General features: G+C 45.5%; 1 protein-coding gene across 6 annotated transcripts in view; it reads right to left on the bottom strand.

Moving 5' to 3' along the window:
• Window positions 1–27,570, bottom strand: part of LOC122814063 (serine/arginine repetitive matrix protein 2-like) — a 1,651,944-nt gene that overhangs the window by 1,205,697 nt on the left and 418,677 nt on the right. The window lies entirely within an intron of this gene.

The raw sequence follows: 27,570 nt of genomic DNA on the forward strand, positions 1-27,570 counted from the left end.
AATTGCAACGCTTCCCAAACACTAGCCTGGCACAGTCTAACCTCCTCTTAATAGTGCGTTTGTTAAACCTAGCACAAGAGCGGCAACCAACAACGTCGTGCTCAGGCCCTAATCAAGGTATACACAAGGTATGATAATCCCTATGAGGTATCTGTTTCCCACAAGAAATACAGTTATTCACTTTTTCTGACATCCGGTAAAATACTGAGGCAAGAAAAAACTAAAATGTTCCCCAACGGGGTACTTAGCCAACTCTGTTTCGGTCTGAAACTCCGGTTTCGGAAATATTTCAGTACGCCAACCTGCACTCGCAAAACTGCTTCTGCATCGGACCATGCGGCAAAAAAGACTGAGGATATGACGTCGGTCATGCGCATTAGTACCCTGACGTACTGACGTCAGTCTAATGCGCCCTGACCGACGTCAGCCTTATACTCTGGTATTCGGGCCGACGGGACGCGGACTATACCCAATAGTCAGGACTGCAGCAATGGAAGACGAAGAACATGTACAGTTTTGTACCTAACATAAATGTAGATGTCCGAGAGGAATGAATCTGCAGTCTTTACAAATGGGTTGTCCTGTCGTCAGGCAGCCCTTCGGTCGGCCGGATTCCAAAGTCTGGGTCTGGCTTCGGCTGGTGTCGCACTTCACCCGACGTCATTGCGGCAGTTATTCGGGTATAAAGGCATCAGCCGACGCCTTTTTCCTCAATGTTTCTTGCCCCAGATGCCAGGTGCCCTCTTGGATGGCTAAATTTGGATAAATGCCAAAGATTCCAAATAGTAGAGAGCAAACACACAAAATAAGCATGTATGTACATATATACAAAGAAATACACCATAATAGATCCCCCCAAGCTAGCTGAAGATTGGCAAATACCCTAGGAGTACCTCAGAGGGGAAGGAGGGTGGGTAATCCTGACTGCAGATTCATTCCTCTCGGACATCTACATTTATGGTAGGTACAAAACTGTACTATGTCATTCAAGGATGCATCTGCAGTCTTTACAAATGGGTAGAATACCATAGCTAAACTAGGGGAGGAGGAAAAGAGAATAGATTATGGTGTAGTTAGGATCCCTTGCAAAACAGCAGTGGCAAAACCAGCACGGGATCTAGAGTATAGAGGTAAGTTATAATGCTTGGCAAATGTATGCACGGAGGTCCAAGTAGCAGCCTCTATAATGTCCTTGGTAGCCACTCCTCGTAAGAAAGCTGTGGTAGTGGCTGTAGCCCTTGTGGAGTGAGGCCTGATGTTCTCTGGAGTTTTCTTTCCATGGTAGGAGTAACAAAATCTAATGCAATTTCCTATCCATTTGGAGATTGTCTGTTTAGAAATTGGTTTTCCTTCCTTTCCTGTTGCATATGCTACCAGAAGCTGGTCAGTTTTTCTATTGTTTTTTGTCCTGTCCAGGTAGTAGCGTAATTGTCTGTGTACATCCAAGGTATGTAAGAGCCTTTCTCCCCTGTTCTGTGGGTTGTGGAAGAATGTAGGAAGGTGGATAGCCTGATTTAAAGAGACTCTGGATACCACCTTAGGCATAAATGTAGGATTTGTTCTCATGGACACTATCTTGATGGAAGATCAGGAAGGGTTGCACTGCCATTAATGCCTGTAGTTCAGAGACCCTTCTTGCTGAAGTTATTGCCAGCAGGAATGCAGTCTTCCAGGATAAGTATTGTAATTCTGCTGTTGCTGCTGGTTCGAAAGGAGGAAGAGTCAGTTTTTCTAGCACAAAGTTCAAGTCCCATGCTGGCAATGGAGGTTTCCTGGGAGGTTTTACATTTTTAATTCCTCTCAGAAACTGTCTGAGCAGAGGATGCGGGAAGACAGGAGGATCCAAGCTGTATTCTGCTGAAATAGCTGATGCATGTATCTTGATGGAAGAATAGGACAGGCCTGTATGGAAGAGCTCGGCCAAGTACTCCAGGATGTTGGCTATGTTCACCAGTGTCACATCTTGCCCCTTTGCAGTACTCCAGATGAAATATCTTTTCCATTTTGCTGCATAATTCTTTCTTGTTGAAGGTCTACGAGCCTCCAGGATTATGTCTTTAACCCTTTGGGATAAATTTGGGTTAATTGCTGTTATGTAATGTTCCAGGCAGTTAGCTGCAGAGTTTTTAGGTTTGGATGCAGGATGTTGTAGTTGTTCCGTGTTAGCAGTAATGGAATCAGGGGCAGTGTCCATATTTGTTCCCGGGACATGCTCCTCAGCAGTGGATATCAATGTTGTCTTGGCCAGTCTGGGGCTATCAGAATGATCCTCGGACGTTCCTCTTTGATCTTCAGAAGCACCTTGTGCATCAAAGGAAGTGGTGGGAATGCGTATGCTGTCAGGCTTTTCCAACTGAAAGATAGGGAGTCCACCTTCCAAGCAAGTGGGTGGTAAGTCCTTGTGCAGAATTTCTTCAACTGGTGATTGAATGGGGATGCAAACAAGTCTATTTGTGGTAATCCCCATTTTCTTGTGATGGTTTTGAAGATGTCCGGATGCAGCATCCATTCGTGGGCATCTGTTGTAGTTCTGCTTAATATGTCTGCTAGAACGTTTTCCTTCCCTGGTACATAAATTGCCTGTAACTGAATGTTGTAGCTCAGAGCCACATCCCATAGGTCCAGTGCCAGCCGGCATAGAGGGTATGAGTGTGTGCCTCCCTGTTTGTTGATGTACCACATAACTGTGGTGTTGTCTGTCCTTATCATCAACTGGCCTTCTTGGAGAAAAGGTCTGAATGCCTGGATTGCCAATTTTACTGCCATCATTTCTTTTAGATTTATGTGCAGATGCAGCTGGTCTTGAGTCCATAGGCCTTGAATGCACTTGCCCAGCATGTGTGTCCCCCAACCGAGGTCTGAGGCATCTGTCGTGATGGTTTGTCTTGGCTGCCTTTTGCAGAAGGGCAATCCTGTGTTTGATTGGCAGGCCTGAGCCCACCATAGGAATTCTTGCTTCAGGCATGGGATCATTGGAATTTTGGTTTCTAGGCTGTGCTTGTGCTGGGACCACAAATTCTTCAGGTACCACTGTAGCTTTCTCATATGCAGCCTGGCATGAGGGACCAGTATTATGCAGGATGCCATGAAACCTAGAGCTTGTAGCACTTTTCTTGCAGTTAGATGGTTCTGCTTTGTTAATGCCAAGAAGTAGAGAGGAAGTTGCTCTTTCTTTTCTGCAGTTAGAAATGCCATTTGGTTTGATGTGTCCAGTTCTGCACCCAAAAAGGTTATTCTTTGGGATGGAATCAGCCTTGACTTTTTTGTATTGACTGTATATCCCAGGGCTTGCAGCAGGTAGATGACTCTCTGTAAGTCTTCTGTTAGTTTGTTTTTGTTGTCCGCTTGTATCAGGCAGTCGTCCAGGTAGGGATAGATTTGAATCCCCTGAAGTCTGCAATGAGCGATTACTGATGCCAGGCATTTCGTGAACACTCTGGGCGCAGTAGATAAGCCAAAGGGCAATGCTGAGAATTGATAATGCTCTGATCCTGCAAGAAATCTGAGGTATCTTCTGCAAATTGGTCTTATGGGGACGTGCAGGTATGCCTCCTTGAGATCTAGAGTTACCAGCCAAGACTCCTTGCCCAGCATGGGAAGAAGCTGCTGTAGGGTCAGCATTTTGAATTTTGGAACAATGAGGAATGTGTTTAAAGCGGACAGATCTAGAATAGGCCTCCATTTGTTTTCTTTTCTTGGTACCAGGAAGAGTCTGGAGTAAAATCCCTTTCCTTGCTCCATAGATGGTACCTTTTCCACAGCTCTTATTCTTAATAACTGAGATATTTGTTTTAGAGCTTCTGCCCTTTGAGTAGGTGGTAGGTTTGGCATTCCTCTCTTTCCTGGTAGAGTATGGAAATGGAACCTGTAACCTTGGTCTATAGTTTGCAAAATCCATTTTTCTCTTGTAATGCAGTGCCAGTTTCTTGAAAATAAGGTTAGCTTTCCGCCTAAGGGTGCTTCTAGTTGTTCCCTGGTAGGCGGTGCCACCAAGTCACTGTGATTGAGTTGTTGTAGTGGTGGTGGCTGTATCCGTGCCTCGTTGGTTGTTACCCTGCCACTGGCGACCCCTGTAGGCACCCCTGGACTGGTTTCTGCCTCTAGAGCGCCTATTCCTGCCTCTTTGTGCTTTAGAGGAGTCCGGAAAGGACCAATTCTTGGAGGGCCAGTTCCTGCTAAACCTTGGAGGTTGAACTTGTAAGAGATCTTTCACTGTTTGCACAGATTTTGCTTTCTCTTCCATCTTTTTTAGTACCTGCTGTGCAGGGGAACCAAATAAATTGACCTTGTCCATAGGTGCATCCAAAAGCTTAGATTTGACATGGTCTGGTAATGCCTGTTCTTTCAACCATGCATGCCTCCTGATAACTGTGCCAGTCATGGCTGATCTAAAGGAAGCCTCCAGTGCATCATAGCCACATTTTAAGGAATGGTTACTAACCTGCTGTATGTTATGTACCATTTCTTGAACATACTTTTTATCTAAAGATTCTTCAGAGGACAGCTTTTTAGTTAACTGGTCAAGCATAAACTCTTGATATTGAATCATATGAAATTGGCAGTTCAAAGCTCTAGCTGACAAAGTAGCAGAGGTGTAAACTTTTACCCCATCTCTCTAAGGACCTGGATTCCCTTTCAGAGGGAGGGTTTTTAGAAGAAGTAACTGCTGCAGTTTTCGGACCTTGCACGATTGTCTCTGGTTCTGCAAAGGAGCCTTATATAAATGGTGATGAGTGTCTGGGACCCTGTAGTACCTATCGGGCTTAGCAGGGGCCGGAGGTAAAGAATCAGGAGCAGTGCAAGCATCATTAAATGCATCAACCACAGTAAGAACTGGAGGTATAGCTAAGGGCCTATGCTGTGGCAAATGTAGAAAGGTCCTAAGCCTTTTTCTAGAGTCTGAGAAATCTTGGCCCTGCCACTGAAATTGTTCCCTCATAGCATGCAAGGTTTCCCCAAAGGAAAATTCCTCAGGAGGAGAGGCTGAAGGGATGGACTCCTCAGCATCAGAGTCTTCGTAAGGAGAATAAGAAGTCTCAGGAGGGTCTGTATGTTCTGAGTCATCAGAGGAATCATCTGTGGATACTGGCTCAGGGGGCTCTGCTCTAGGCCTCTTTTCTGGAGGAGGGAGAGAGGCCCTGTCTGGATGAGGCTGGGCTCCACGAATTAAAGAGATGAGATCCTCAGCCAAAAAAAGCATATGGGAGCTGGTGCTGGGCCTGTGAGAGGGGGGCTTGGCAGGCACAGGTTTTGATGCTTTGGCTGCTTTAGCCCTGGCAAAGGCCTTAATAGACATAGCTGGAGGAGGCCTAGCAGCTCCACGTGCAGGGGTTGAAATATCCAGGGGAATGGTGTCTGATAAATCCTGCGAAACCGCAACAGAAGGTTGGATTTCAGAAGCCGTTTCTACCAGGTTAGAAGAGGCCTCGGTAGAAGGCATGTTATCGGCTGAAGAAAGAACCGCTTGCTCGGTTTCGGCCGAAACCGAGACACTCGTGGTTTGCTTAACCGCGGTTTCGGCCGAAACCGCGGACCGCGAGTGTCGGTCCTTTTCTTTGCGTTTTTGGTTATTTGCGTAGTCGGAGGATCCGACGGCATAATGTAGGCAAAATCGGAGCCGAAAATCTGTTCAGCAAAGTCCGAACGACGTCTAAGCGTCCGGTTAAAAGAAGCACAGGCTAGACAAGCTGCTACATCGTGGTCTGGGCCTAAACAATGTATGCAATAGGAGTGGAAATCTTTATGAGGTATTTGTTTCCCACAAGATAAACAGTTATTAACTTTCTCTGACATTGGCTGAGGCAAGAAAGAGTCCCCAACGGGGTACTTAGCTTTACAGAAGTCTTCAAAGTAGTATTCGGTAGTAGTAATCTCTGGATCTGACCGACTGGCACTTGCGAACAGCTTCTGCTTCGGGCGCCACGCGGCAAGAAAGACTGAGGAAAATTGCGTCGGCTGATGCTTTTATACCCGAATAACTGCCGCAATGACGTCAGGTGAAGTGCGACACCAGCCGAAGCCAGACCCAGACTTTGGAATCCGGCCGACCGAAGGGCTGCCTGACGACAGGACAACCCATTTGTAAAGACTGCAGATGCATCCTTGAAGGACATCTGCCCTTGTAGAGTGAGCTTTGACTGAGCCTAAAGAGTTTTACCATGGTGGGTATAGCAAAAGACTATAGATTTGGAAATCCAGTTGGAGATGGTCTGTTTAGACAGAGGTAATCCCAGAGTCCTGGGGTGAAAAAGACACAGCTGGTCTGATTTTCTAAAGGATTTGGCCTTGTGTAGGTAAAACCAGAGTTGTCTGTGTACATCAAGAGTGTGCAGGATCCTCTCAGTATTGTTTGGGGAGAGGGGATTGGGGAGAGGGGAAAAAGGTGGGCAGATGAATAGCCTGGTTTAAGGACGATTAATTAACTACCTTACGCATGAAAAAGGGGTTGGTACGAAGGGGAAACCCTGCCCTTGTGAAAAAAAAAGGAAAAGAGAAAAAGGCCATAACGGCTGTAATTCTGATACCTGCCTGGCAGAGGTAATAGGCACCAGGAAGACAGTTTTCCAAGAACAGTGCTTGAAGGAGCTAGAAGAGGCTGGCTCAAAAGGACCCCAAGTTTATGTACCACAAGGTTCAGGTCCCAGAGTGGAGCGACAGGTCTCCTGTGAGGTCTAATGTGAAGGACACCTTTAAGGAATTGTTTGGCCTCAAATCTAGAGACTAAGGGTGGTGAAAGAGAGAGACAAGCAGAGACAGCCAACAGATGTGCTTTCATGGAGGAATAGGCTAAGCCTGCATTGAGAAATTCACACACAAAACATAACAGTGTTGGGGGGGGGGCACTGTAAGCAGGTCTTAGTTTCTATCACCCACAGGGTCAGTTGCAGTGTCTCCAACTATGGTTGGATGAGTGATCCCTTGTTCTCTGTGTGTAGGTCCACTCTGACGCAACTTGTGGTGAGTGCCCTTAGCTAAAAGAAGGTGGAACCAGTGCTGTCCTGGCCAGTAGGGATTCACCAGCAAGATTCTTGGCTGGTCCTGTTGAATTTTCAGCAGGACTTTCAGAATAAGTGGAAAAGAGTGGAATGCATAAAGGAATTTCCCATTCCAAGAGACTGCTAGAGCGTCCACTTTCCATGCCTGAGGATGTTTTCTGGCACAGATTCTTGGAAGGTATTTGTTCTTGGGGGAGGAAAACAAATCTATATGGGGAAAACTCCACTGGTGGACAATGTCCAGGAACACATCCCTGTGAAACATCCATTCGTGGGGCCTTTACATTGGATCTGCTCAGTGCGTCTGCCACATTATTCTGATTGGAAAGGATGTACACCACCTGATGCAATATTTGTAGTTGGCAAGCTAGATCCCAGGCCTGTAAGGCTAGTCTACAAAGGAGGTAGGAACTTGCCCCCCCCCCCTTGTTGATACACCACAAGACAGTCATCTTGTCAGTGTGGATGTGAAGCCTTCCTGGTCTCAGAAGGGATTGAAAAGACTGAAGGGCAAGAATTAATGCCTTTACTTCCCTTACATTTATGTGGTCTCTCCTCTGACAGGATGCCCACCAGCCTTGGACTGTGTGATGGTCCAGGGCTGCTCCCCAGCCTGTACCCAATGCATCTGTATAAAGTACTTGAGTTGTGGGCAGTGGGATAATGGGGAGACCTGAATTTATGGGCAGATGTGTAATGCACCACTGGAGATACTTCTTGAAACAGGGTAGAAGTGGTATTTGACATTCAAGAGGGTGTGCATGCTGAGACCAGACTAACTTTAGAAACCATTAGAATTTTCTCATAGGTTGCCTCAGAGGAAGCACAGGGATGGAAGGCGGCCATCAACCCCAAGATTCGCAGAAACCATCTTACGAACAAGAGATTGAGGGGGAGAATTACTGAGACGAGGGCAGAAATCTCCTGGGCCTTTGTGGGTGGAAGAGACACCACCATATCCTTTGTATGAAACCTGCACCCCACAAAGAAGTGGTCTTGCAATGGGAGGAGGGAAGAGTTTATAGTGAATCCCACATTTTTTAAGATGGTTATAGTTGACTGGAGGTCTCTGGTTAGTTCTTCCTGTGTTTTGGCTTGAATCAGAATGTAGTCTAGGTAGGGGAAGATTTGGATGCCATGGGGTCTGCAGGCATTTTGTGAAGACTCTCAGTGCAGCTGAAAGTCCAAAAGACAATGCCGAGAATTGAAAATGAGAGGATCCCACAGAGAAGCATGAGTTTCCTGTATACGGAGTGTATGAGGATATGGAGATAAGCATCCTTAATGTCTATGGATGTTAGAAATGTCTGCTGGAGGATGAGAGGAAAGACTTTTTGCAGGGTAAGCATTCTGAAGGAGGGAACTATTAGAAAATTGCTCACATAGGAGATGTCTAAGGATGGGTCTCAAAGGGCCTTCCTTCCTGGGAACTAGGAAAACGTGTGAATAAAAACCTTCTCTCTAGAGTAGTGGGCACTACCCTAAGGTAGTAAAAGACTGACATACTAGCAGACAGAGTCATCACCTTGGCAAGCAACACTCATGTAAGAATACTGCAACAGATGAACAGGAGGACACTGAAGCAACAGACAAGTGTTAACTGGACTACACCATCATCTGGACCTTTAGCACTTCAGAGTGATGGTCATAACTAAATGTGGTAGAGCTGGCCAGCAACTTCTGCTCCCCTCCCCCACTACGGGCATTTTATTAAAAATGGTAACAGGATTGTTTGGTTCAATGTCAAATCTGACATGATTATGGGCATAAAGGAAAGACTGCTTCTAATGGCCACCTTGGACTTTGTTACACTGCATCACAAACCAACACTGGGGCTTTATAGTTCAGAAATCCTCCTGGTAGACATGGCTACTACAAAATGGTCTTCTACGAAGGAGCACTAAGACAGCTGAAAGAGAGGAATGAGCAAGCTTTACAATGAGGTTCAAGCCTCACCAAGGAAGGATGAGCCCACTGAAAGATGCCTAGAAGCAATATGACTACTGATGTGGACACAGTAGAGGTCCGAGGTGGTAAGCAGGATGAACTGGCTGACGACTGACCCTTAATATAAGTATATGTGCTGACCCTCCGTCTTCTACAAACAGCTTCACCAACTGCCTCACAATGAAGGAAGCAGAGGTAGCATTTAGCCAGGTAAGAGTTCCAAGTGCTAAGTTTCCAAACCTCTTGTAAATGGAGAAATTATGCATGGCGGGAAGAAGGCTGAAAACAACTACGCTGCAAATCTGAAGCTCTTGATGCCAGACTGCGTCAGGGACTCTCACTGGTGAACTGAAAAATTAAGTGCGATGCTAGACATGGCAAATTCCAGTTGTGTTGGCAAACTCATTGTTACAGTAGTTAACACAAAGACCACTGATGCACAACGTAGGATGCCTGTAGAGTGAGACTGTACTGTGAAGCTATGCCCCAAGCTAACATGGCTAGTCTGTAAAGGGGGTATGACCTGGTCCCCTGCTGCTTGCTGATTTATAACATGACTGTGATATTGTCTGTAATAGGTATGGGACACCAAAGATGACTCAGAGAATTGAGTAGCTTGATCAGGGCAAGTATTTATTTTATATTTATGTACTTGAATCTGCTCCTGGTGTCCCACACGCACCAATTTTATCCTCCTGAAACTGCACTCTAAGCAAAGTCTTAGGAATCTGTGGTGACCGATTGCTTTGGAACTAGCAGTGAGGGAGGAAGAAGGGGAGACCTGGGCTGAGGGAAATTTATTGTTTCCTCAAAGTGCTTCCTCTTCAGACAAACTCCAGTAAGAGGATTTGAAAAGACAAAGGATGTTGGCGTTGGGGCCAGACAGACTTCAGAGGGGAGTCTTGTCAGGTGTATCATGAGAAAAGAAAGTTGCGTAAAATCTTACCAGAACCATAGATGTCCTTCTCTTCCATGTTGCAGTATTTACATGTGCGTTTACCCTTCTTCCTTTCCATTTCGTCCAGCCAGGATTCCAAAGATGTTCAGTCCCTCTAGGTGTGGACATCTGATGTAACTGCAGGAACGTGGGGCATAAAAGTGACATCTGCATGCACCAGCACTCAAAACAGAGAAAGCCCCAGTCGGAGCCAGTCCTAGTATGGCATAGCCCATCCAGCGTCACCCAGGAGAGCAAGTGCAACCTGACAAAGAGGGGAAGAGGGAGAGAAGGAATACTGCAACATGGAAGAAAATGACATCTATGGTTATAGTAAGATTTTACACAACTTTCCTATGTCCTTCTATTCCAATGTTGCAGTATTCTACATGTGGGTGAGTATCAAAGCTCACAGAGTTGGGTGGTGGTTGGGAAGACGTTTCCAGGAAAACATGAAGGACAGCCCTGGCAAACCCCGCCCTGGCAATAGACATGTGATCCAGCTTGTAATGCTTAGTGAAAGTGTTCACTGAGAACCAAGTAGCTGCTTCAAGGATCGAGTTGGTGTCTAGTCCCTTAAAGAAGGCTCCAGAAGAGGCCATAGCTCTGGTGGAGTGGGCTTTAATATTGCCCTATAAGGTTTTCCCCTTGGTACGAGTAACAGAAGGAAATGACCTTGGAAATGCAGGCCGAACTGGTCTGTTTGGGCACTGCTTTCTCCAGGGCTCTGGGGTGGAAGTAGATAACCAGTTGGTCAGCTTTCCTAATCGTCTTGGTTTTATGTAGATAAAACCTAAGCTGTGGACATCTAGGGAATGAAGTACCCTCTCTCACTATCCCCCTGTGGATTGGGGGGAAAAAGGTGGGCAGGTGTATGGCCTGGTTCAGAGACAGGTTATTCACTACCTTGAGCATGAAGGATGGATTAGTTCTGAGAGTAACCCTGTCGAGATGGAAGATCAGAAAAGGTGGTGTAGCCATTGGAGCCTGTAGCTCCGAGACCCTCCTGACTGAGGTCAGAGCCACCAATAAAATAGTTTTCCATATGCAAAATTTTAGGGAGGCTGTATTTGCTGTCTCAAAATGAGCTAGGGTGAGTTTTTCCAGTACACAGTTAAGGTCCCAGGGAGGAGGGGACAATTTCCTGGGAGGTTTCAGATGAAGTACCCCTTAGAGGAAGAGTTTGGTAGGAAGTCTGGATGCTAGGGGGTGGATCCAGAGGGAGAAAGGCAGGGATGGCAGACAAGTGTGGTTTTAAAGAAGAGTAGGCCAGGCCTGTCTGCAACAGTTCACACAGCTAACACAGGATATGAAGGATGTCGCTTTCCAGCGGGTCCAACTGTCTTTAGAGACACCAAATGGAAAACATTTTCCACTTTGAGAAGATTTTCTTGTGTTAGGTTTCCTGACCTCCTGCAGGACACTGAGCATGTACTCATTGTACAGGTATCTAAAGGGGATCAGAATCCTATCAACCACAGAGTGAGGTGTAGGGACCACTACTGTGAGTGTATCCGTGTTCCCTTATGCTGTGCGACAACCACTGAAGGGGGTAACTTGTGGTGACTGCTCTTGGACAACCCCAACAATACACAGCTGGCACTCTCCCAGATGACCTTAGTGACCATCTACTAACCTATATCATAAAACATAAGGCCGGAAACCCCCACCAGACCAAATATAAAACAATTAGAAATAGGAAAAACTTTGATGCTCCTATTTTCCTAAATGAACTAAAAGCAGATGACTGGTTAAAACTAAAAAATCTACCACTAAGAGAGGCTATAGCTTACTTCAACACTAAATTCCTAAGCATCCTTGATTCTCATGCTCCAGCACGTACGATAAAATCTAAATCAAATACAGCCCCATGGCTCACAAAGGATACCAAATCTAAAATCAAAACTAAGAACAAAGCCTGAGCCAGCTGGAGATCAGTTGAAGACCCACACTTGACCATTTAAAATATCGTCAACTCAGGAACTATACTAAATCTGTTTTACTAGACAAAAAAAGCTTTTACCAAAACCTCTTACAAAAACAAAACCACCATCAAAAGGTCTGGGCAGGCCTAAATCAACTTCTACATCCAGGTCATTCTGCCATCCCAACTCCAGCTAACCACACCCATAGCTCCCCTGAGACCACAGCCATAGCTTATAATAATTTTTTCATTGAAACAATATAATCCCTAGCAAATCAATTAACCCCCACAAAACTAAACCACTCCCCTTACCAACCCACCAATCACCCCCAATTCAGCTTCCAACCAGTATCCACTAGTTTTATCAAAACACTTATTAAAAAAAATAAAAACTACCACCCTCGCTGCTGACCTCCTCCCTGCAGAGTACCTACAAATAGCGGCAGATGCCATTGCATATCCTGTATCTATCCTAGTAAATAGAACCTTTTCCGAAAGTGCTATCCCCTCCCTCTGGAAAATATCCCACGTCATCCCACTCCACAAAGGTGGAAGTTCTACAGACATATCCAACTACAGACCCATTGTCATTCTTTGCCCCCTAGCCAAAATAATGGAGAAATGTGTACACAGGCAACTAATGCAATACCTTACACAGAATAACTTACTCTCAGCACGACCTCAGCCCAAACATAGCACGACCTCAGCCCAAACATAGCACGACCTCAGCCCAAACATAGCACGACCTCAGCCCAAACATAACGACCTCAGCCCAAACATAGCACGACCTCAGCCCAAACATAGCACGACCTCAGCCCAAACATAGCACGACCTCAGCCCAAACATAGCACGACCTCAGCCCAAACATAGCACGACCTCAGCCCAAACATAGCACGACCTCAGCCCTCCTTTCCTTTACAAACACCATAAACCAAAATAGCAACAACAATAGGCTATCCTCCGCCCTCTTTCTTGACCTATCAAAAGCCTTCGACATGGTCAACCATGAACTTCATTATCTCCCTCAAATCTATTTTCCTCAATAAGCACACAATCCAGTGGTTCCAGTCCTACCTGACTGGTAGACAACAGGTGGCATTATGGCAGGGCAAACTCTCCAGCCAGCTACCTCTCACACTTAGGTGTCCCTCAAGGTTCCATACTGGGTCCACTACTCTTCTCTGTTTTTATCAACAACCTCCATACTGCTATCCCTAAAGGCTACCTGCATTCAATATGCAGGTGACTCAACTCTGATCTGCTCAGCTACCCCCCCATCCGAACTGCAAGCCCTAACCCAAAATACATTCAACACTATTGAGAACTGGCTCGCCAACCAACGCCTACTGCTGAACCCCAATAAAACTAAATTTCTACTCTTCACCCCCACCAGTAAATCTGCCACACTTACTTTCTCTGTCACATCAAACAATGGTACCACTATCTCCCCAGATCAACACACTAAACTTCTAGGGGTTATCATAGACCATCTTAAATTTGACCTACAGGTCAACAAAACCATACAGACCATCAATAAGAAGCTTGGGTCACTGTATAGAAACAAAACATTTCTGACCCCACTGGCTAGGACTGCAATCGCCCGGTCACACCTACTCTCTACTCTACTATATGCCTCGCCAGTACTCTCAAACCTCAACAAATCGGAATAAGGTAAGCTCTCCCATAGCTACAACCATATTGCCGGATTCGCCACTGGCTCCACTTATAGAACCCACCACTGCCAGAACCTGAAACAACTAGAGTGGCTAGAACTGCCCAGTCTAATTCATTTCAATCAACTCCAAATAGCACACAAAATTTTGTACCACCCTGAGGATATTGCCTCACTCATAAATATCATTAAGCCGTATAACAACTTGAGATTCCTGCGATCAGCCAAACTACTCGTCCAAACCCACAAAGCTAACAATGCTGCTGGTGAATCCCTATTTGCCAACTTTGTTGGCAAAACCTGGAATACGTTGCCAAACCATATAACCCTACAATCCTCCATAGGTCTATTCAAAAATAATCTCAAACAGTATCTCAAAATGAACTGGCTCTACCCGTGTACCAATCATGATTAAGTTAAATACTGAAAGGAGAATCTCTAAATATCAAACAGGTAATTATTTCACCAAGCTCTGTATGCCATCTAATGTCTCCAGCCTTTGTGTCTGACCATGTGAATTGTGTATCCCTATTAAGGAACACCACAAACCATTGTACAGACTCACTTTGTTTTTTATTCTTTGTTGTAAATGTGTTTTTTATACTTTTGTTTATTTTATATATTTTTTTTAAATGTTATCTTTGTAATTTGTCTAACTGGAGCTTTTCTCCCCGGGCCTTAGCTGAAAATGGACATATATCCAGTCGGACTATCCTAGTAAACAAATGTAAAACAAATAAATAAATAAAAATGAAGGAGAAGGGGGAACCAGTGCTATCTTGGCCAGTAGGGAGTCACCAGCAAGATTTTTGGTGAGTCCTCCTGAATTTTCAGCAGCACCTTTTAAATCAAGAGGAAAGGGGGGGGGGCTGGCATACAGAAATTTTCCCTTCCAGGAGACTGAGAAGGCATCTGTTTGCCAGTGCCTTGGGGTCAGGTGTCCTGGTGCAGAAGCCAGGAAGTTGCCTGTTGAGCAGTGCCAAAGTCTGCTCTTCAATTTTTCCCTTAGATCTGCTAGTTCTCTCCTGTCATGCCCTTTTACTAGCTTGTTAGTTTAGCACTTTACCAGAATTTTCTAACAATTATTGTAGTACACAATAGTGCTACCAGCTCTAAACGTTCCACAAGGAAACCGCTCCAGTACTTAATAATGTCCACCCCTCCAGGCATGTCTAAAGGTCAGTTCCCTGTGTTTTCTCCTATTAACCTGGTGAACTTGGGCATCCTGAGGCAATGTGGCAATTCTCATGTAAACTGACAACCATCTCCTCTTAACCACCCCCCCAACACTCAGACTTGTGAGAGATGCACTTATTTACCCAAACTGGAAGCCACGCACTCTCCAGCCAAGACCAGAATAGCTGGTCAAGAAGAGGTGGTCAACACTTGTATCACAAGGAACACACAACCCTCCAGAACACACACCAGCATTGCCTTCACATAAAAAAAGTACAGTTTTGTACCTACCATAAATGTAGATGTCCGAACTAGATAGCATCTGCAGTCATAACAAATGGGTTGTCCTGTCGTCAGGCAGCCCTTCGGTCGGCCGGATTCCAAAGTCCGGGTCCGGCTTCGGCTGATGTCGCACTTCACCCGACGTCATCTCTGCTGGTCTTCGGGTATAAAGGCATCAGCCGACGCCATTTTCCTCAGTGTTTCTTGCCCCAGATGCCAATTGCCCTCTTGGAAAGCTAAAATTTTGGATAAATGCCAATATTTCCAAAATAGTAGAAGGCAAACACAAAAAATAAACATGTATGTACATATATACAAACAAATACACCATAAGAGACCCCCCCCCAGCTAGCTATAAGGAGGGTAAATACCCTAGGAGTACCGCAGAGGGAAGGAGGGAGGTAATCCTGACTGCAGATGCTATCCAGTTCGGACATCTACATTTATGGTAGGTACAAAACTGTACTATGTCCTTCATGGATGCATCTGCAGTCATAACAAATGGGTAGAATACCATAGCCAACTAGGGGAGGAGGAATAATAATTATGGTGTAGTCAGGATCCCTTGCAGTACAGCAGTGGCAAACCCTGCTCGGGATCTAGAGTATAGAGGTAAATTATAATGCTTGGCAAATGTATGCACGGAGGTCCAAGTAGCCGCCTCAATAATGTCCTTGGTTGCCATTCCTCTTAAGAAAGCTGTGGTAGTGGCTGTAGCCCTTGTAGAATGAGGTCTTATGTTCTGTGGAATTGGTTTTCCATGGTAAGAGTAACAGAATCTTATGCAATTTCCTATCCATTTGGAGATTGTCTGTTTGGAAATTGCTTTTCCTTCCCTTCCTGTTGCATAGGCTACAAAGAGCTGGTCAGTTTTTCTGTTAACTTTGGTTCTGTCCAGGTAGTAGCGTAACTGTCTATGTACATCCAAGGTATGCATTATTCTTTCACCTCTATTTTGTGGATTGGGAAAGAAGGTAGGTAGGTGGATTGCCTGGTTTAAAGACACTCTGGATACCACCTTAGGCATAAATGTAGGATTAGTTCTCATGGACACCCTATCTTGATGGAAGATTAGGAAGGGTTGCACTGCCATTAAGGCCTGTAGTTCCGAAACCCTCCTTGCTGAAGTAATAGCCAGTAGGAAAGCAGTTTTCCATGACAGGTGTTGTAGGTCTGCTGTTGCTGCTGGTTCAAACGGAGGGAGTGTCAATTTTTCTAGTACAAAATTCAAGTCCCATGCTGGTAATGGTGGTTTCCTAGGAGGTTTTACATTCTTGATCCCTCTGAGGAACTGCCTGAGTAGAGGATGTGAAAAGACAGGAGGATCAAAGCTGTATTCTGCTGAAATAGCTGATGCATGTATCTTGATGGAGGAATAGGACAGGCCTGTATGTAGAAGATCTGCCAAGTACTCCAGAATGTTAGCAGTATCTATGTTAGACATCTTTTCCTCTTTCAGTACTCCAAATGACGAACCTTTTCCATTTTCCTGCATAGTTCCTTCTTGTTGAAGGTCTGCGTGCTTCAAGGATAATGTCTTTAACCCTTTGTGAAAGGTCTGGGTTAGTTACTGCTATGTGATGTTCCAGGCAGTCAGTTGCAAGGTTTTTAGGTTTGGATGTATGATGTTGTAGTTGTTCTGAGTTAACATCAGAGGCATCAGGGGTATTGACCACATTTTCTCCCGGGACATGGTCCTCAGTAATGGGTACCAGCGTTGTCTTGGCCAGTTCGGCGCTATCAGAATTATCCTTGGACATTCCTCTTTGATTTTCAGTAGTACCTTGTGTATCAAGGGAAGAGGTGGGAATGCATATGCTGTCAGGCCTTTCCAGCTGAAGGATAGAGAGTCCACCTTCCATGCAAATGGGTGGAATGTCCTTGTGCAGAATTTTTTGAGCTGGTGATTTTGTGGGGAAGCGAATAGGTCTATTTGTGGCATTCCCCATTTCTTTGTGCTGGTCTTGAAGATGTCCGGGTGTAGCATCCATTCGTGAGCATCCGAGGTGGTTCTGCTTAAAATGTCTGCTAGGGTGTTTTCTTTTCCCGGCACAAATATTGCCTGTAACTGGATGTTGTAGCTTAGAGCCAGATTCCAAAGGTCCAAAGTCATCCTGCATAGGGGGTACGAATGAGTGCCTCCCTGCTTGTTGATGTACCACATGACTGTGGTGTTGTCTGTCCTTATCATCAAATGACCTTCTTTGAGGAATGGTCTGAATTTTAGGATTGCCAGTTTTACTGCCAGCATTTCTTTTTGGTTTATGTGCAGGTGCAGCTGGTCCTGAGTCCACAGTCCTTGTACGCATTTGTCCATCATGTGTGCCCCCCATCCTAGGTCTGAGGCATCCGGTGTGATGGTTTGGTTTGCTCGAAAGTTGTGGAAGGGTAAGCCTGGGTTTGACTGGCATGTCCGAGCCCACCATAGGAACTCCTGTTTTAAGCATGGGATTAGTGGTATTTCTGTTTCTAAGCTGTGCCTGTGTTGAGACCACAAATTCTTTAGGTACCACTGTAACTTTCTCATATGCAGTCTGGCATGTGGGACCAAGATTATGCATGATGCCATGAAGCCCAAGGCCTGCAGAACTTTTCTCGCTGTTAGTTTGTTCTGCTTTGTTAATGCCAAGAAGTAAAGAGGGAGTTCTTTTTGTTTTTCTGCAGTTAGGAATGCCATCTGTTTTACTGTGTCCAATTCAGCCCAAGAAAGTTCTTGTCTGGGATGGTGTCAGCCTTGACTTTTGTAAATTGACTGTGTATCCCAGGGCTTGAAGCAAGTAAATGACCCTTTGTAAATCTGTTGTCAGCTTGCTTTTGTTGTCTGCTTGTAACAGGCAGTCGTCCAGGAATGGATAAATTTGGATTCCTGTACTCTGCAGTGGCGATTACTGATGCCAGGCATTTTGTGAATACTCTGGGCAGTAGATAAGCCAAAGGGCAATGCTGAGAATTGATAATGCTCTGATCCTGCAAGAAATCTGAGGTATCTTCTGCAATTTGGTCGAATGGGGACGTGCAGGTATGCCTCCTTGAGATCTAGAGTTACCAGCCAACACTCCTTGCCCAGCATGGGAAGAAGTTGCTGTAGGGTCAGCATTTTGAATTTTGGGACAATGATGTATGTGTTTAAGATGGACAGGTCGAGAATAGGTCTCCAGTTTTTCTCTTTTCTTGGTACTAGGAAGAGTCTGGAGTAGAATCCTTTGCCCTGTTCTGTTATTGGCACCCTTTCCACAGCTCTCATCTTTATTAATTCCGCTATCTGATGAGGGCTTCTATTTTTTGATTCGGGGGCAGGTTTGGCATTCCTCTTTTTACTGGTAAAGTGTGGAAGTGGAACCGGTAGCCTTGGTCTATGGTTTGCAAAATCCACTTGTCTTTTGTAATATAGTGCCAATTTTTCGAGAATAAGGCTAACTTTCCGCCTAATGGTGCTGCTATTTGCTCCCTGGTAGGCGGAGTCAGATTCAAGTCACTGTGATTGTCCTGTTGCAGTGGCAGTGGTTGTGTCTGTGCCTCGGTTATTGCCTTGCCACTGTCGTCCTCTGTAGGCACCTCCTCTGGATTGATTTCTGCCCCTCGAGCGTCTGTTCCTGCCCCTTTGTGACCTTGTGGAGTCAGGAAAGGACCAATTTTTGGCAGGCCAGTTCCTGCTAAACCTTGGGGCTGAACCTGTAGGAAATCTTTGACTGTTTGTACAGATTTTGCCTTCTCTTCCATTTTCTTCATTACCTGCTGGGCAGGTTCCCCAAATAGACTGGCCTTATCCATAGGAGCATCCAATAGCTTAGCTTTAACATGATCCGGCAAGACCTGTTCTTTCAACCATGCATGCCTTCTTATAACTGTGCCAGTCATGGCTGATCTAAATGAAGCCTCCAGTGCATCATAGCCACATTTTAAAGAATGGTTACTAACCTGTTGGATGTTATTCACCATTTCTAATACATATTTCTTATCTAAAGATTCATCAGAGGACAGCTTTTTAATTAACTGATCAAGCATAAACTCTTGGTATTGGATCATGTGAAACTGACAGTTTAAAGCTCTAGCTGAGAGAGTAGCAGAGGTGTAGACTTTTTTCCCCCATCTCTCTAATGACCTGGATTCCCTTTCAGAGGGAATAGGGTTTTTTGCTGTGGTCAAGGCTACTGCCTTAGGCCCCTGGGATATAGTTTCGGGGTCTGCAAGTGGGGCCTTGTATAGGTGGTGATGAGTGTCTGGCACCCTGTAAAATCTATCTGGTTTGGCAGGGGCTGGAGGTAAGGAATCAGGTGCAGTGCAGACATCATTAAATGCATCGTCCACAACAGATAGGACAGGAGGTATAGCTAAGGGCCTATGCTGTGGTAAGTGCAGAAAAGTCCTAAGCCTTTTTCTTGAATCTGAGAAATCTTGTCCCTGCCATTGGAATTGTTCTCTCATGGCATGTAAGGTTTCCCCAAAGGAGAATTCCTCTGGTGGAGAGGCAGCTGGGATGGATTCTTCAGCATCTGAATCTTCATAATTGGAGAAAGGAGCCTCTGGCTGGTCTGTAATGTCTGAGTCATCCATGAGAATCATCAGAGGACACAGGCTCGGGGGCTCTGCTCTAGGTCTCTTTTCTGGGGGCTGAGAGGCCCTGTCTGGGTGAGATTGGGATCCCTAATTAAGGATATTAAATCTTCTGCCAGAGTAAGCATTTGTGAACTAGAAGTGGGCCTGAGTGAGGGTGGTTTAACAGGCACTGATTTAGCCGATTTGGCTGCTTTAGCCCTGGCAAAGGCCTTAATAGACATGGCTGCAGGAGGCCTAGCAGCACCACGTGCTGGGGTAGAGATATCCAAGGGGATGGTGTCTGATAGATCAGTAGGATCCACAGTTGTAGGCAAAATTTCTGAGGCTAGTTCAGGTAAGGTAGCAGGAGCCTCAGTAGTAGTCATGGATTCGGCTGTAGATTGACCAGTTTTCTCGGTTTCGGCCGAAACCGAGACACTCGTGGCTTGCTTAACCGTGGTTTCGGCCGAAACCGCGGACCGCGAGTGTCGGTCTTTTTCTTTGCGTTTTTTAACCATTTGGGTAGTCGGAGGATCCGACTGCATAATGTACGCAAAATCTGAGCCGAAAAACTGTTCAGCAAACTCCGACCGACGCCTAAGCGTTCGTCGGTTGAAGGAAGCACAGGTCGAACAGGCTGCTACGTCGTGGTCTGGGCCTAAGCAAGGCAAACAGTAAGAGTGGAAATCTTTATGAGGTATTTGTTTCCCACAAGTTACAGTTATTGACTTTTTCTGACATCGGCTGAGGCAAGAAAGAGTCCCCAACGGGGTACTTAGCTTTTCAGAAGTCTTCGAAGTAGTATTCGGTAGTAGTAATCTCTGGATCTGACCGACCGGCACTTGCGAACAGCTTCTGCTTCGGGCGCCACGTGGCAAGAAAGACTGAGGAAAACGGCGTCGGCTGATGCCTTTATACCCGAAGACCAGCAGAGATGACGTCGGGTGAAGTGCGACATCAGCCGAAGCCGGACCCGGACTTTGGAATCCGGCCGACCGAAGGGCTGCCTGACGACAGGACAACCCATTTGTTATGACTGCAGATGCATCCATGAAGGACATCACAAACCACACACCCACCTTTGTGGAGGCTATCAATAAAAATCTACCCAAACAGCAGAGACGTCCATGGCAGAAACTCACTTGACCACAACACTAATCATGAGACACACAACTCTCCTAAACAGTGTGCCACTCAACCAAAGCCCCAGAGGCAAAACAGCATGCCCAACACACTAGTCATAGGTGACCCAATAGTGAGGCTCACTGATGTCCCACTCACTAGGTTGAATAAGGAGAAAATAACAGCTGCCTGTCGGGCGTCAGGATCCTCCACATAACGCACGCACTCAGGTCCCTCAACAACAGGTACAAATATGACTCTCATTGTGCATGTAGGTGTGAATGACCCGAGACGTACCTCCCTGGACTACATGAACAGAGACATGGAGGAGCTCTCAGATTATGTAGCCCAGGCGGGTATGACCCTAGCCCTGAGCAGCATCCTACCATCACCCAGAATGATGCCACAGTATGAGCAGAAAATAACTGATTTCAACAATTGGCTACGTTTCTGGTGTCATTCTAAGGGGATCTAGTATCTGTCTGCCTGGGATGACATGACAGACAGACCTCGATGCTTTGCCAGAGATGGCCTGCATCTGTCACCCCTGGGTTTCCAGATACTGGCCAAGGCTCTTGACACCCCTATAGTGTCTTTTTTAGGCAGTGTTCCAAACACCAAATTACCACTGCAACAGCTACAAACAAATGCAATTTAAGGGTCATGCTGCTCAATGCTAGAAGTCTAAATCTCAAAATACACTCGCTCGAAGTACTCCTTAAAATGGAGAAAAATCGACATTTGTGCTGTAACATAGACCTGGTTCAAGGCAGCAGAAAGCACCCCTGCACTACCAGGCTACAACTCATTCCACACCTTTCGGCCCCAAAACTTGGACCGAAACTCCAAAGGCGGTGGTGTTTCCATATTCATAAAGGATGCGCACACCTCCAGACTGGTAGCCCAACATAACACATCCGAGATACTTCAGGTGCAGCTAACATTGGGTAAGACAGCGATTCAGGTCGTAGCCTGCTATAGGTCCCCAACCATGTCCCAAGATTCACATTACACATTCCTACGCACCCTGGAGAATATTAGGGTCCAACCTAACTCTCACACCGGGTGACTTCAACTATCTCTTCATTAACTGGGAAAAAGTACAGTTTTGTACCTACCATAAATGTAGATGTTAGTGTGTCTTCACTGCTGCAGTCGTTACACTTGGGTTATCCTGCCATCAGGCGGTCCCGCAGTCGGCCAGAGTTCCCAAGTCTTGGTCCGGCGTCAGCTGCTGTCGCTTCTTCCCTGACGTCAGTGCGCCAGGGGTATACAAGATGCAGTAGATGCCATTTTCTTCAGTTTTTCTTGCCCCAGATGTCAGGTGCCCCCAAATAGGTAGGCAATACATATTGCTAATAAAACATACAAAAAAGGTAAAAAAAACCTTCAGTTACCAGCAAATACACCACATAGGCAGTACAGGGTTGAAAGGTATAGATAAGTCCCAGTTAAGAAAGAGGGGATGGTGGGTAACCTGGACTGCAGCAGTGAAGACACTCTAACATCTACATTTATGGTAGGTACAAAACTGTACTATGTTCATCGTGTTTCTCTGCTGCAGTCATTACACTTGGGTTGAATCCCAAAGCTGAGTTAGGGTGGCTGGTTCTATAGAGGATTTGGGGTGGCTATGAGGCCCTGCCGGACTACAGTGGCAAAGTCAGCTCTGGATCTAGAATAAAGAGGCAAGTGATAATGCTTGGTAAAGGTGTGCACTGAACTCCAACTTGCAGCTTCCAAGATATCTTTAGTAGGTACTCCTCTAAGGTAGGCAGTTGAAGTGGCTGTTGCCCTGGTGGAATGTGGCCTAATGTTACTAGGTACAGGTTTCCCATGCTGTGTGTAGCAGAACCGGATACAGTGTCCTATCCACTTTGAAATGGTCTGCTTTGAAATAGCCTTTCCCTGTGATCCTGCAGCATATGCTACAAACAATTGCTCAGTTTTTCTGAAAGCTTTTGTTTTGTCCAAGTAGAAACGTAATTGTCTGTGTATGTCGAAGGAATGCAGAAGTCTCTCCCCTTTATTCTGGGGATTTGGATAAAAGGTTGGCAAGTGAATAGTTTGGTTAAGAGCCACACTGGATACCACCTTAGGCATAAATGAAGGGTTTTATTCTTAAAGAAACCCTGTCTTGGTGAAAAATGATGAAAGGCTCCACTGCCATTAGTGCCTGTAACTCTGAGACTCTTCGTGCTGTTATTGCCAGAAGCAGAGCAGTTTTCCATGATGCATATTTTAATTCTGCTGAATTGGCTGGCTCAAAAGGAGGTAAAGTTAGTTTTCCCCAAGACAAAATTGAGGTCCCAAGTTGGTGTTGGTGCTCTCCGGGGCGGTCTTATGTTTTTAGCCCCTCTGAAGTACTGTTTTAGCAATGGATGAGAGAAAATAGGAGGATCTGTGTTGTAATGAGCCAGGCAGAGGCGTGGATCTTAACGGATGAAAAGGATAGTCCTTTGTCCAGCATCTCAGTTAAGTATTGTAATATCTGAGGAATATTTGGGACAAAAGGGTCAAAGCTTTGAGCCTGGTTCCAGGCACAGAATCTCTTCCACTTTTCTGAATAAGATTTACTGGTGCTAGGCCTCCTGACCTCCAAAATGACATCCATAATGGCTTTAGAGAGAGGTGTTGTCTGCTTGACTAATGAATCTGCCATGCAGTCAGGTTTAAGGTTTTGAGCTGGCTGTGCAGGATCTGATTGTTTTGTTGAGTCAGAAGGTGCGGAGTTGGAGGTAAAATCCATGGTGGGCCTTGAGCTAAGTTCGTTAAGATTGGGTACCAGTGCTGGCGTGGCCAGCCTGGGGCAATCAGGATCATCTGTGTTTTTTCTCGTCTGGATTTTAGGAGTACCTTTGAAAGGAGAGGCAATGGTGGGAAGGCATAAACTTTTAGGCTTTTCCAGCTGAACGACAGAGCATCCACTTTCCATGCTTGTGTGTGGTAAGTCCTTGTGCAGAATTTTTGTAGTTGGCAATTCATTGGGGAGGCAGAGAGATCTATGTCTGGGCACCCCCATTTTTGCGTTGTCATGCTGAATACTTGTGGATTTCATTTCCACTCGTGAGGATCCATGATGTTTCTGCTTAAGTCGTCTGCCAGAGTGTTATTCTTTCCTGGCAGGAATTGAGCTTGTAGATGAACTTGATAGGTTAGAGCTGTGTTCCACAAGGTCATAACTTGTCTGCATAGGGGATAAGAATGAGTGCACCCTTGCTTGTTTATGTACCATATAACTGTGGTGTTGTCTGTCTTTAATAAAAGTTGTCCTGGATGTAGAAGGTCCTTGAAAGTTGTTAGGGCATTTTGAACAGCCAACATCTCTTTTTGATTGATGTGAAGATGCATTTGGTCTGCGGTCCACTTGCCCTGAATACATTTTCTTGCCATGTGTGCTCCCCAGGTGTAATACGAAGCATCTGTTAGTGTCTGCCTGGCTGTGGGTAGAGTGAAAGGCTGTCCCTTGTTGAGGTGACATGCCTGTGCCCACCATCGAAACTCCTGTTGTAGGCAGGGAATTAGTGGTATTACTGCTTCCAAACTGTGACAGTGTTGAGTCCAAACACTTTTTAGGTACCATTGTAATTTCCTCATATGCAGTCTGGCATATGGAATTAGTAGTATGCAGGATGCCATGAATCCCAAGGCTTGCAGAATTTTTCTTGCAGGGAGCTGGGTTTTTGTTGCCATCAATTGAAAGTACTGAGTCAGTTGTCTTTGCTTGTCTGGCGTGAGATAAGCCATCTGGGCCGTTGGATTTAAGCTGGCACCCAGGAATATTATCTCTTGTGAGGGCACTAGTTTTGACTTCTTTTCGTTTACTGTGTACCCTAGGCAAATTAGCAACCATTTTACAAACGCCAGATGCTTTAGAAGAATGTCCTTGCTCTCTGCTTGAATAAGACAGTCGTCCAGGTATGGATATATTTGAATTCCTTTTTGTCTGCAAAATGCAATTACTGGTGCCAGGCACTTTGTGAAGACCCTGGGTGCAGTAGATAAGCCAAAGGGCAGTGCAGAGATATGGTAATGCATTGAACCAGCTATGAATCTGAGGTATCTTCTGCAATTTTCTCTGATAGGGACATGCAGATATGCCTCTTCGAGGTCCAAAGTAACAAGCCAAGCCTTCTTGCCCAGCATGGGAAGCTGCTGCTGTAGTGTCAACATTTTGAATTTTGGAACATACAGGTAAGTATTTAGAGTAGAAAGGTCTAGTATGTGTCTCCAGGCTTTGTCCTTTCTGGGGACCAGGAAAAGTCTTGAGTAAAATCCTTGTCCCTGTTGTGGCACATTCTGAATAGCTTTCATGTCCATGAGGGCTGTAATTTGTTTTTGTGCCTCTGCCCGTTGATTTTGTGGCAGGTCTGGCATTCCTTTTAGCCCTGAAAGTGGAACCTGTAACCTTGAGACACAATATTCGGAACCCATTTGTCTTGGGTGATTATATGCCAATTTTGAGAAAAAAGTGCTAGTTTTCCCTCTAAGGGAGCTGCCAAAAGGTAAGTGCTTGGCATCCGAAGGGGGAAGTCATTGGGACTGTTTCCTGTAAGGTTGTGACTTGTCTTCACCTCCTTTTGGGGTTGAAGTACCCCACTGTCGTGGTCTGTATGAGCCTTGGGGCTGAGATCTGCCTCTTGGGCGTCTGTATCTGCCTCTTTGTGGTCTGTCTGACACTGGAAAGGACCAATTCTTTGAAGGCCAATTTCTGCTAAATCGAGGTGGCTGTTCCTGTAAGAAATCCTTCACTGTTTACATAGATTTTGCCTTATACTCCATTTTCTTTAATACCTCTTCTGCCTTATCACCAAATAAAATATCCTGCTGTAAAGGAGCATCCAATAATTTAGCCTGAACATGATCAGGTAAACCTTGTCCTTTTAACCAAGCATGCCTTCGAATCACAGATCCTGTAACTGCTGCTCTACAAGAAGTCTCTAATGAATCAAAACCACATTGCAGAGTACGTTTTCCCACTTGTTCAGCTGTATGCAATAAATCCTGCATTTTCTTATAGTCAGGATGTTCTGAACTTGAAATCATTTTCTGTTTTAACAGAGACATTAAATATTGTTGGTATTTAAGCATGTGAAATTGGCAATTTAAAGCTCTCACTGCTAAATTTGCAGAAGTGTAAACTTTCTTCCCCCCATATGTCGAATGCTCTAGAATCCCTGTCAGAGGGAACTGGATTCTTAGCCGTGGAAGCCTTTACCCCTTTGGGACCCTGGGAAATAGTTTCTGGGTCAGCAACAGGGTTTTTATAAATAAATTTGTGAGAGTCGGGGACTCTGTAGTACCTGTCAGGCTTGACTGGAGCAGGGGGCAAAGAATCAGGATTTAAACTGGATTCAGAGAACACATCATCCACAATATCTAACACTGGAGGAATAGCAAGGGGTCTGTGCTGAGGTAATAAAAGAAAGTCTCTGAGCCTTTTCTTGGATTCTGAGTAATCCTAGCCCTCCCAATGGAAATGCTCCCTCATGGTATGTAAAGTTTCCCCAAAAGAAAAATCCTCAGGAGGAGAGGCTGAAGGAATTGATTCTTCAGCATCAGAGTCCTCATAGGGGGTAAAAAGTATCCCTGGTCTGAAGAGGAATCAGAAGAAATTGAAACCTGGTCAGAGGAATCAGTCTGTATCCTGCCTAGGCCTTTTATCAGGAGGGGGATGGGTACCCCTGATCACAGTAATTAAGTCTTCGGCTATTTTGAGCATCTGATTTTTAGGCATGGAGGCCTGTTCAGGTGAATGCTCTACTTGCTTCTTTGTCTTTAATGGAGTTTTAGATTTGGCTGTAGTTTTTATGGTAAGCTGTGAAGGTCTGAAAACACCCTCAGAAGCCGATGCCTGCTCAGCGGCTCCGGACCCATCTGAAGGGTTAGTTCCCGGAGGCCCAACACCTTGAGTATCCAGAGGCCTAGACATCTCCACGTGGGAGTCGGAGGCGGCCTGTGGCTCTGAGGTAGCGTGCGTCAGGGGCTGTGAAAGCGCCTGACTGAGAACCGGCGACTGGCCTAGAAGAGGCTTCGTCGTCAGTTTTGGGCCTCGGATGCCTGTCCTTATCCTTGTCTTTGCATTTGTGTATTCCGGTCGGTTATTCCGACGGCCTGATATAATTAAACCTTCGGCCAAAGTAATGGCGAGCAAAATCAAACAGATGTTTAATAGTGCGCTTGTTAAATCTAGCACAAAACCGACTAGTGACGTTGTGGTCTGGGCCTAGGCATGGAATACAGTAAGAATGAAAATCCTTATGAGGTATTTGCTTCCCACTAGAAATACAATTAACTTTTACTGACATCGGTCTGAGGCAAAAAAAAGTTTCCCCAACGGGGTACTTGGCTTTATTGAAGACTTCGGTTCTGAAATTCGAATTGAAAATTTCAGGAGTCGGCCGACCGGCACTTGCGAACTGCTTTTGCTTCGGGCACCGCGCGGCAAGAAATACTGAAGAAAATAGTGTCAACTGCATCTTATATACCCCTGGTGCACTGACATCAGGGAAGAAGCGACAGCAGCAGATGCTGGACCTAGACTTTGGAACTCTGGCCGACTGCGGGACCGCCTGATGGCAGGATAACCCAAGTGTAATGACTGCAGCAGTGAAACACAATGAACATCTACTCGTGTACCAAAACACTTGCCCAACGCTTTCTAGAATTCATTAATTCCAATGCCCTGGACCAGCTCGTTCTTACCCCCACTAGAGGTAGCAACATCCTTGACCGGGTCATTACTATCATGGGTGACCATTGCTCTACACCAGAAGTCAACTCTTCCCTGGTTAGATCCAATCACAAGCTAATCATCTTGGAAATCCACATCCCTCCCACCCCCCCAACAAAGGTAATCACCATGAAAAACTTCTCCAAAACTAACTTTGGGCTCCTAAAAACAGAGGTGGGTAACTTCACGGCACTCATGCAAATGGAGAATAGTTGCATGACCGACAAATCATACACCAATGCACTG

This window comes from Protopterus annectens, chromosome 10.part0, assembly GCF_019279795.1.
Source record: "Protopterus annectens isolate FY-2018-M chromosome 10.part0, PAN1.0, whole genome shotgun sequence".
Taxonomy (NCBI): domain Eukaryota; kingdom Metazoa; phylum Chordata; order Ceratodontiformes; family Protopteridae; genus Protopterus; species Protopterus annectens.